At 31.7% G+C, this 9,668-nt stretch overlaps 1 pseudogene; it reads right to left on the bottom strand.

Annotated features, from left to right (window-relative positions):
- Positions 1–7,214: 7,214 nt before the first annotated feature.
- LOC120610361 (uncharacterized) lies at positions 7,215–7,333 on the bottom strand (annotated as a pseudogene).
- Between the last annotated feature and the right edge of the window lie 2,335 nt (positions 7,334–9,668).

Below are 9,668 nucleotides of genomic sequence, written 5' to 3'. Positions count from 1 at the left end.
TAGACAGCTGCCAAACTAAATATGAAAGATGAGTTCTTTAAGCTTATTTTATGTTGTTGGTTTTTGTTTTTTTATTTGTTTGTTTGTTTTGAGATTCCTGGGTCAGTTCAAACTTTTCTACAGTAAATCAGTCTTCCTCATATCAGTCTATAAACACTTTCCAATGCCTTGGTTGTTCCTATGCCAAAGAACTAAGGCTACTAGAAAAGAGAAAAAAGGGCCATAACAAACACCTATTAATTTTTGACCCATGGGCTTAGCTCTTCATAGCTGGCATCTCTAAAAACATTTAAAGTATACTCCCTTGTGGTGCCATTGTTTTTAAATTACTGAGATTGCAGATGGCTTCACTGTGTCTTCCATTTTTCCAGATGACTGTAGACCATAAGAAAGTCAACAATGAAGAATTGCAACCATCCATCTACTTATGAAGATTCATTTCCTGCTCGCTTTTCTTCATAGAATCAGGGTGTGCTATCTCATTCTGTGGCATTATTATGTGATTTGTAGTTAGTTATGTGTAAGTTGTGATAGGTGAAGAATATGAGGTAGGCATGGAAACCTGGATTTTCAAAACAAATCATGAACTAACTAATCACATTTTCTATAAAGGCAGCTGATCACTTCATTGGTAGAAAATAGAATTTTTTGAAGGTAAAGTGTAATATACCATAATGAGCCCTTTATAAGATTTTGATACAATGTTGGCTTTTAAACATGTAAGAAAAAAGATGCTCTATATTTTAGCTCACTATTTTAGAGAAATTTTCTGGAAACCGAAGATAACAGAAATAATTTGCAAATTGCAAGAGACTGCCAAAACGTATTAGCATATATACAATAATTACTATCCAAAGAAAACCAAAGATAAGCATCCATTATGAGCTAGTATCGTATTGTTCTAAAACAGCTGAAGCCTTGAAAACTAAGTAGCATAGAATTAATAATTCTGTGTAAGAAGAGGACAATCATATAGGCAGCATGAATGAACTTAGCAAGAGATAGGACCATAATGATTTCCAGCAATGGCTGTCATCATAACTTAATATTTGCATAACTTTAAAAATTCTATAGAGTTTTGGCTAGAATGATAATTTATAGTAGTTCTTATACTTTCCAAAATAAAAATCAGCATTATCATATTTGATCTGCACAATGATTCTGTATTGTTCAGTGACAGCTTGGCAGCCTCATACCATCAACGCTTTCAAATAAAGAATATTTATTTAGAGCAGGTTGATGGCAGAATCTGAACTTGAACTTGGGTCCTCTGGGTTCAAAGCTCATGCATTGTATTCCATTATAGTTTTCTATTTCAAGAGAGAACTGTAACTCACCTTTGATAATTCACTTTAAATAATCAAATTTAACTACTTACTGATTTGTAACACTGGGTACGCATGCAAATATAAATACATATTGATTTTTTTCCAATAAATTAAATTTTAAAATAGCAAATATTTTCAAGGTCGAGGTTAAAAATATCAAATAGTACCAAAATGACTTAACACTAAAAACCACAACCCCTTGACATCCCTCATGCCAGTTTTGTTTCTCAGAGGCAAACATTTCTAACCATTTTAGTTTATCTTTTATTCTCCCCCTTCTCCCTTTGCAAAGTGTATTTTCATTTAGGTCATCGTTACTGACATTTGTTTTGGATTGCTGCTTTTCTGATTTTTTCATTAGCTCCATAATTTCAATCCATGGACCAGTTAATGCCCTAAGTCCTTATCCGGCTCAAGTTTCCAGCAAGCCTATTTCTAGCTAGTACTGGCCTCAGCACTTCAGGTTTCTCTGTTTGTTAAAGAAAAACCTAGTCATTTAAAAGTTTTCATATTTGTAAATCTGACTATATGCATAAGATTTACAAGGCATGCTGAGTTCTTGCCTACAAATTCTTTCAAATTAACTTGAATAAACTTATACTTATCACTGAAAACAAATGGATCCAGAAGTTCGTGTATATTTTGTTCAAAATAAGAAATATATTTCGGTTCTGAGATGGAGTAGAATTCAAAAGTATATAAAGGTAGATTGGCACTGCCCTCTATCCACATATTTTATATTTTTCTACAGATTCCAGCTCTTAGTAGAAAATACAATGTGCTAAGGAACTTTAAAAAGAAATCAGAGGGTTCACAAGACAAATAACCCTGACTAGTCCTTTATTCATCTCTGCACTTTTTTTTTCTCTATTGAAAATCTCTCCACAGAGATCCACAAATACATAAGGGCAAAAGGCTGTCATTACAGTAACCCCAGCACATATTAAACCAAGCATTTTATCACATTAACCCAAGCATTTTATTCTATGCCCTTAACACGAAAATCACCTATTTCCGAAATTAAATTGTTTTGCAACTTAATGACAACATTACAGTACAGAAAGCCAGTAGTGCTACTTTCACCAAATAATCAAGATTACTATCAGCAATAGTAAGATGTGTAGACGTTATGTGCCCCCTGATGGGACGCACTGAGAAGAGTATTAACACCTCTATGTATGCAATTTAATCATGAAAAATCAGACAAACCCATGTTCTACACAGTACCTGACCAGTACTATTCAAAACTGTGACAGTGATGAAATAATAAAAAACTGAGTCTGTCACAGATTAGAGGAGACAAAGGTAACATGGCAATTAAATGCAATGTAGGATTCTAACATAAATCTTGGAAATGAAAAAATACATTACTAGAAAAGCCTAGTAAAATTTAAATAAGAGTGGTAGTTTAATTAATGTGATTGTACAGATTTTACGGTTCTAATGATCACATATTATTAAAGATCATATATAATGTTAGGAATGCTGGGAGAATGGTATATGGGAACCTTCCATATGACCCTGTAATTACATGTAATTTCCATAAATCTAAAATTATTTCAAAATTAAAAGTTTAAAAAATCATATAAATATTTGACAAAAATGACATAGTGACATTCAAAAAAGCACTTTAATATACTATTCTTTCAAGGGATATTATATATTTAAGGAAGTAAAAAAATTATACATATACATCTCAATAAATCACCACAAAGTGAGTACATTCATATAACTACCAGCAAGGTCGAAAATGGAAAAACAACTGCCGAGAACGCTTTACATCTCCTCCAAAAAGCTACTCTATCTCTTCTCCCCAAAGGAACCACTGTTATTGTCTTTTAATTGCATAAAATCATTTCATTTTTAAATTTTATATAAGGGAATGTACAATTTACTGTCTACATGGAAATGAGAGTTGACTTTGTTCTATATCCTCATCGACACTTGTATTTGTCTTTTTAACCATCTGGTATGTGCAAAGAGTACAGAGAGTTTCTGTAATAGTCTTCTTTTTTAATCCCTGCATTCCACTTAGCTATGGCTGTATAGAAACATCAATAAAAAAGGGGGAATTCATAAAAATATTTTTAAATGATTCAGCACATGAGGTGATTTTTATATTGATCACATTCTGAAGTCTCACTTAACAGGTCCCAGAGGAATCTACATCTTTCTCTAGAGGAATGTTCTTACAAACTCAAAGTGAAGCACTAGCATTGAACACATGATTTGGGATTGTTTAGCTGTTGCATGCTTTTTATCTGATAGTAAAAACTTTCAACCATTTATGCTTGATCATGATTTAAAACACACACACACACACACACACACACACACACACACACACACACACTCGACACACACAGAGAAAAGCATAACATTCTCCCATAATAGTGACAAGAGAAAGATTTTGAGATTTCCTAAATGGAATTACAGCAGGCCAGAGGGTGGAAAGGAGAGACAAAGAGTTAAACAGTTAATAGAGCCAAAGACAAAACCGAACAAGACTATTCACATTTCTGAATGTATGTTGAAACCTTGAATTAACTTCCAGGTGGCTGTTTCAGCTCTTAGCTAGAGAAAATGGCTGAAAACCAGACTCCCCTGCACTCTGCTTATGCATGAACTTTCTGTACCGTTGCCCATAACAAACCTGAAAGCAACACACACTTCCTCCTTAAGGACTATGCACCTATCCCCAAACTAATCCGAATTCACTTTCTACTGCCCCGCCTCCATCCACAGCCAATGTAAATTCTTTCAAAACAACTTACATCTTTTCTCTAAACTGGTCGTAATAAAAGGGCCCCATCAATCCCAGGATGGGGACATGTTCGCTTTTTCCATCTAGCCTTGCTGCTGGTAGTTCAGGCTGCATGCTCCAGGACCTGATTCTTTTTATAGCTAGCATATGGCTCAATAAAATCCTTCTTTGAGAAAAGCTTTCGGCCATGAAGTTTTTTGTTTAACAACAGAAAAGCATCTTTTAAAGATACAGGTATTTTGTGCCAATTTCATTTTCATACTTGACTATCCTTGATTATTAAACATATTTATATTTTTCCAAAAAGAAATAGAAAGAAGCCAATTTGTCAATAACATATATTGACAATTCAGAAAACTTTTTATATAACATTAAAAAATATTTGTATATAACTAACATTCCCTTAGTGGCCCACTAAAACCTTCAAGAATATATTATAATGATTTACTATAAAGCAGAACTACACTTTTAGTGAACAAAATTGCCTGCGATATAGCAAGAATGACTGATGAAGAGTAATAAGAAAAATACGATGGTCATTTAAGTAAATTTTCTTATTTAATTTATATACATATTTTGTATTATTTCTCAACAATCTTATGAGATTCTTTGTGACAGTCTCTTTGTACATTCAGTCCGAGAGAGAGTTATATATGTCGATATGTAATTGGATTCAATTAAAATTTATGTGTTTTGAATTGTTATGTCTCTATTCAGGTTTATCACAGTGTAATTTTTGCTTCCCCCCACCCCCAAAAAAGAGAAGGAAATAAATCATGTCATTGTTGGCTCATTTATCATTTATTATGCACATTTTATAGTTGAAAAAACTGAGATTATATACAAAAGGGTAGACAGCTAGTATATAACAAAGCTTCAGCTCAAAATAAGCTCTTTTTATTAAAATCAATTGTAATATTTCCACTTGCTCATCACACATTTCATTCTGCATAATATTCATATAGTTATATTCTGCAAGAAGGTGAAATCAAACCAGTGATTCTGACATAATAGAGTTAATTGTGTTTCATTAGACTTCCCACAGCTAAAACTGTGTATTTTCTTATTATCTACTATCTCCTCCTCCTACTACTGTTCCCTTACTCCATTCCTCTTTTTCCTCCTCAATTCATTGAGAGAAGCATTTGAGATAAGAAGAGTTGGCTGTCATCAACTGTCTCAAGTATTTGCAGGATAAGACTTCATTAGAGTTACCAAACCAAAAAGAGATTATTTTTCTACTCAGTCCTACAAGAAGATACACAAGAATTCTGGTCTTATCCCAATCTTATTGTTAGTACAAAGGCCAACTCAATAGTGGACTATGAAATCGAGGAGTAAGAACTGAACCTGGTAATCTGGCAGCTAGGGTTGTACTTGACCTTTCCATACCTGTCCACATCCTGAATAAGATCTGGCTATTATTGGCCAACCTGGTACAAATAGTGGTGTATTTTCCTGTTACTGCTGCTGCTCCTGCCAATTTTATACAATTTTTATCTCTGCAAATTTGATACCAAGGATTCATTTCCCTTCCCACTTGCATCATTTTATTCCAGTGTATATGTGTTTTGCTTAATTTAATTTTGATTTATTTTTATTTGAAAAAGAGGGTTACAGTATTCGTTTGTTAGCTTGTTTGTTTTGTGAGTAAATGGTAATATGTAAATAAAGATTAGGTTTGACTGCATGTGTTAGAAAACTCCAAAATAAACAAAATAAAATTTCATTTTTCGCTCATAGGTGATAAACAATCAAGGGTTGGCACAGCAGTCCAATGATATCTAAAGGGACTTTCTTTTTAATATCATGCGCTGCTATCCTGGAAGCCACCTCATGGTTAAATATGGCTTTTGAACTGACAGACAGCAAAAAGTGTAAAGATGAGGAACTATATGTTCTCTATAAGAACTCTTGTTGGAAATCACACACACAAAAAATAATAATGAAAAAAACCCTTCTGCTTATATTTTATCTGCCGGAACAAAGTCACTAAGCCAAACCTAGCTCCATAAAAGTATAGGAAAATAATGTCATAACTGGACGCTACCATATTCTATCAATTTAAATAGTAGCTGTAGTTGACAAAGTTTATAATTATATGTCTGTGTGTATGCATAGTCATGAGTCTGTGTGTAATTTACATGTATATTCCAAAATGAAAATAAATTGGAATAAGTATACTCTGTCCTACATTTTGTAGAATTTGGGGGTGAGAATAACAAGCATCTTAGTATTTGCTGAAGAATTTCCTTAAGTCAAAATATTATTGTCCACAGAGAAGGCAATTGAAAATATCAAGCATTCTAAAATGGTTAACTATAAAATGCAACTTTTTATAACAAATTAAATATTTAGTAATAGTAGAAACTGAAAAATATACATTCTTGAGAAAAATCATTGAATCAGTGATTCAGTACTAGATGACACTGCTAAAATGAACATAGCAATAAAATATAAAATAACTTTTAATCATAAGAAAAATATTTTGCCTACTTTAAATATTTAAGTAATCAATAAATTTTGTCATTTAATATATATGGCACAAGTTATATTTTAAATGCATATATTATTTGGAAAATAATTTTTGAAAAGAAATATTCTAGGGTACCATAAATATTAAAATAATTTTGTTGGTCAATAAATAGTTTTTAGTTTTTCAAAAATTATATTCTTTTATTTATTTTAAGAATAAGCCTCCAATCTCAAACTTATTATCAAAAGTTTGGATAATAAATTGTATGGTCCAAGATATTGTTCAACGGCAGTGTTTTGAGTCAAATTTTACATTACATTCATTTTGAGTTATTTCTATATAATTAAATAAAATACCATTTATATAATTATATAAAATTAGTTATATAATTAATCCCAATAATAAAGTTTTATGACAGGTGTGTTTGGACCTTCCATGTTGACTATTTATACAAGAGAACAAATAAATCTTTATTTGTTCTCTTATAAGACAGAATATAATTTCCTATACTCCACCAGTATATCCCATTCCAGTTTATATATTTGGTCACTCACTTTTTTTTTTTTTTAGGAGAGGCAACCTTTGGTTGACCTCACAGATTGCAAAGACCTTGTCAGCTTACAATACCTTATTTTTTTATTTTTTACACCTACAGCACCTGGTCTTCCTAGGTGGTCTCCCGTCCAAGTACTAACCAAGTCTGACCTTGCTTAGTTTCTGAGATCAGACGGGATCGGGCTTGTTCAGGTTGGTATGGTTGTAGACTGGTCATTGACTTTTAAAATATAAATAAATAAATGATATATTATTTTCCAAAATGTGCTCAGTACTATATTGCATAATTAATAAATAAATGGAAAAAAACGAGTGTCAGGCACAGAAGCAAGTTTCTTTTAAAGTAAAAGATTGATTTATTGTTAATTTGTTTAGAATGTGTTTACTTAGCAAATAAAGGGTGATAAAAGGGGAAAGACTGAAGAGGGAGTTAGTCTAGATATGAAACAGATGTGTGCGTGTGTATGCGTGCACATGTACTCAGGAAGAATGAGAAAAGACAAAATTGAGGAAGAGTTGTCTTTCTTATTATTATTTACATCAATGTAGTTTGTATTTATTATTTTTTTTAGTTTGCAGCATACCATTTGTATACAAAACTAAAAACACCCACTGATGAAAGAAAAACTAGATAAGTAACAAGAAAGCTCATAATTTTGAGTTTTTCCCATATTTCGTTATAGTAGCTGCATGTTTTATCCCTTACTATTGCTATATCATACATTCTGTTTAAATACCTTCTTTTTAGATATGTCTCCTCAGGTGAGGTCAACAAAAGAAGAAAATAAACAAGTAGGACTACATTAAACTAAAAAGTTTTTGCACAGTGAAGGAAATCATCAACAAAGAGAAAAAATCTACTTGGGAGAAGATATTTTCAAATGATACATCTGATATTGGGTTAATAACCAAATATATAAGGAATTCATACAACACCAAAAAACAAACAATCTAAATGAAACATGGGCAGAGGAACTTAATAGACATTTCTCTATAGAAGACATACATATGGCCAACAGATATATGAAAATATGCTCAACATCATTAATCATCAGAGAAATACAAATTAAAACCACAATGAGATATCATCACCTCACACCTGTCAGAATGGCTCTCATCAATAGATCAATAAATAACAAGTGCTGTTGAGGATATATAGAAATGAGAACCCTTGTACACAGTTGATGGGATTGTAAATTAGTGCAGTCACTATGGAAGACAGCATGGCAAGTCATCAAAAATGAAAAAATAGAGCTGTTTGTATGATCCAGCAATTCCACTTCTGGCTATTTATCCGAAGAAAACAATACACTCAGAAAGATATCCACACGCCTATGTTAATTACAACATACGAGTAATAACCAAGATATGGAAGCAACCTAGATGTCCATCAATTGATGAGTGGATAAAGAAGACATGCCACACACACACACACACTCACACACACACACTATGGAATATTATTCGGCAATAAAAAATATTGAAATCTTGCCATTTGCAACAATATAAATGGACCTGGATGGTATTATGCTAAGTGAAATGAGTCATATAGACAAATACCATATGATTTTATTATATGTGGACTATAAACAAAATAAAATGAATAAACAAAAGAGAAAAAGACCCATAGATATAGAGAACAAACTGACTATTGCCAAAGGGAGATGGGAATGACATAATAAATAAAATAATTATAAAAATAAAATATAAGAAAATAAGTACGTGACTTTTAGGATATGTAAATTATATCTAATAATACTGTTTCTAAAATAATTTAGCATATGCCTACTCAACATTTTTACTCTCAAGAATAAAAAACATTCTGTTTACAAATACAATTATATTTATTCTCAGCTATGCCATAATCATGAAATTCTCAAAATAAAAATATTTAGATTATATATAATTATATTAAGATATTTCAACACATCTTTTCCTAGATTAAATCTACTTAGAATTTTCCTTCTCAACAGAACAAATAAAATGCAACTATATTTTCACTTGATACCAGTATTTTATAATATTGGGCACAAATTCATACCCGGACAAAATTAAACCTGAAAACTATGGCAAAGACGAAAAGAACACTGATTTAGACTCAGAAAACTTAAACGGACAGCCTGCCTCATCAGTAACTATATAATCTTGGTCTGCATACTTCATCTTTCTAAGCCTCACATTTTTCCACAATGCATAGAGAAAATAAAATTCATGTCTCAATGCTGTTTTGGAGATTCAATCAAAATTACATATGTGCTTTTGGGCAATTATGCAAGGTAAACACTATAAAAATGAAATATTATAAATGTCCTAATGATATAAAGACTAATGGTAGAAATGAAAATATACAATTTTTCAAAACCGGAAAAATCTATTAATAGATTTATTCCTTTTTCCAGATTCAAGTAACAGTATTTTACCAATTCAGTTTTAGAAAACATATATATATAGCAACACCCCTGAGGGAAGTTTTTTTTTTTTTTAATCTCAGACTATCTAGAAATAGTCCTCAGAGTAATGTTCACTTTGACATTTTATATGTTGG

The sequence above is a fragment of the Pteropus medius genome, unplaced genomic scaffold, assembly GCF_902729225.1.
Source record: "Pteropus medius unplaced genomic scaffold, Ma_sr-lr_union100, whole genome shotgun sequence".
Lineage (NCBI taxonomy): Eukaryota > Metazoa > Chordata > Mammalia > Chiroptera > Pteropodidae > Pteropus > Pteropus medius.
This window is presented reverse-complemented; position numbering and strand designations above follow the sequence as displayed.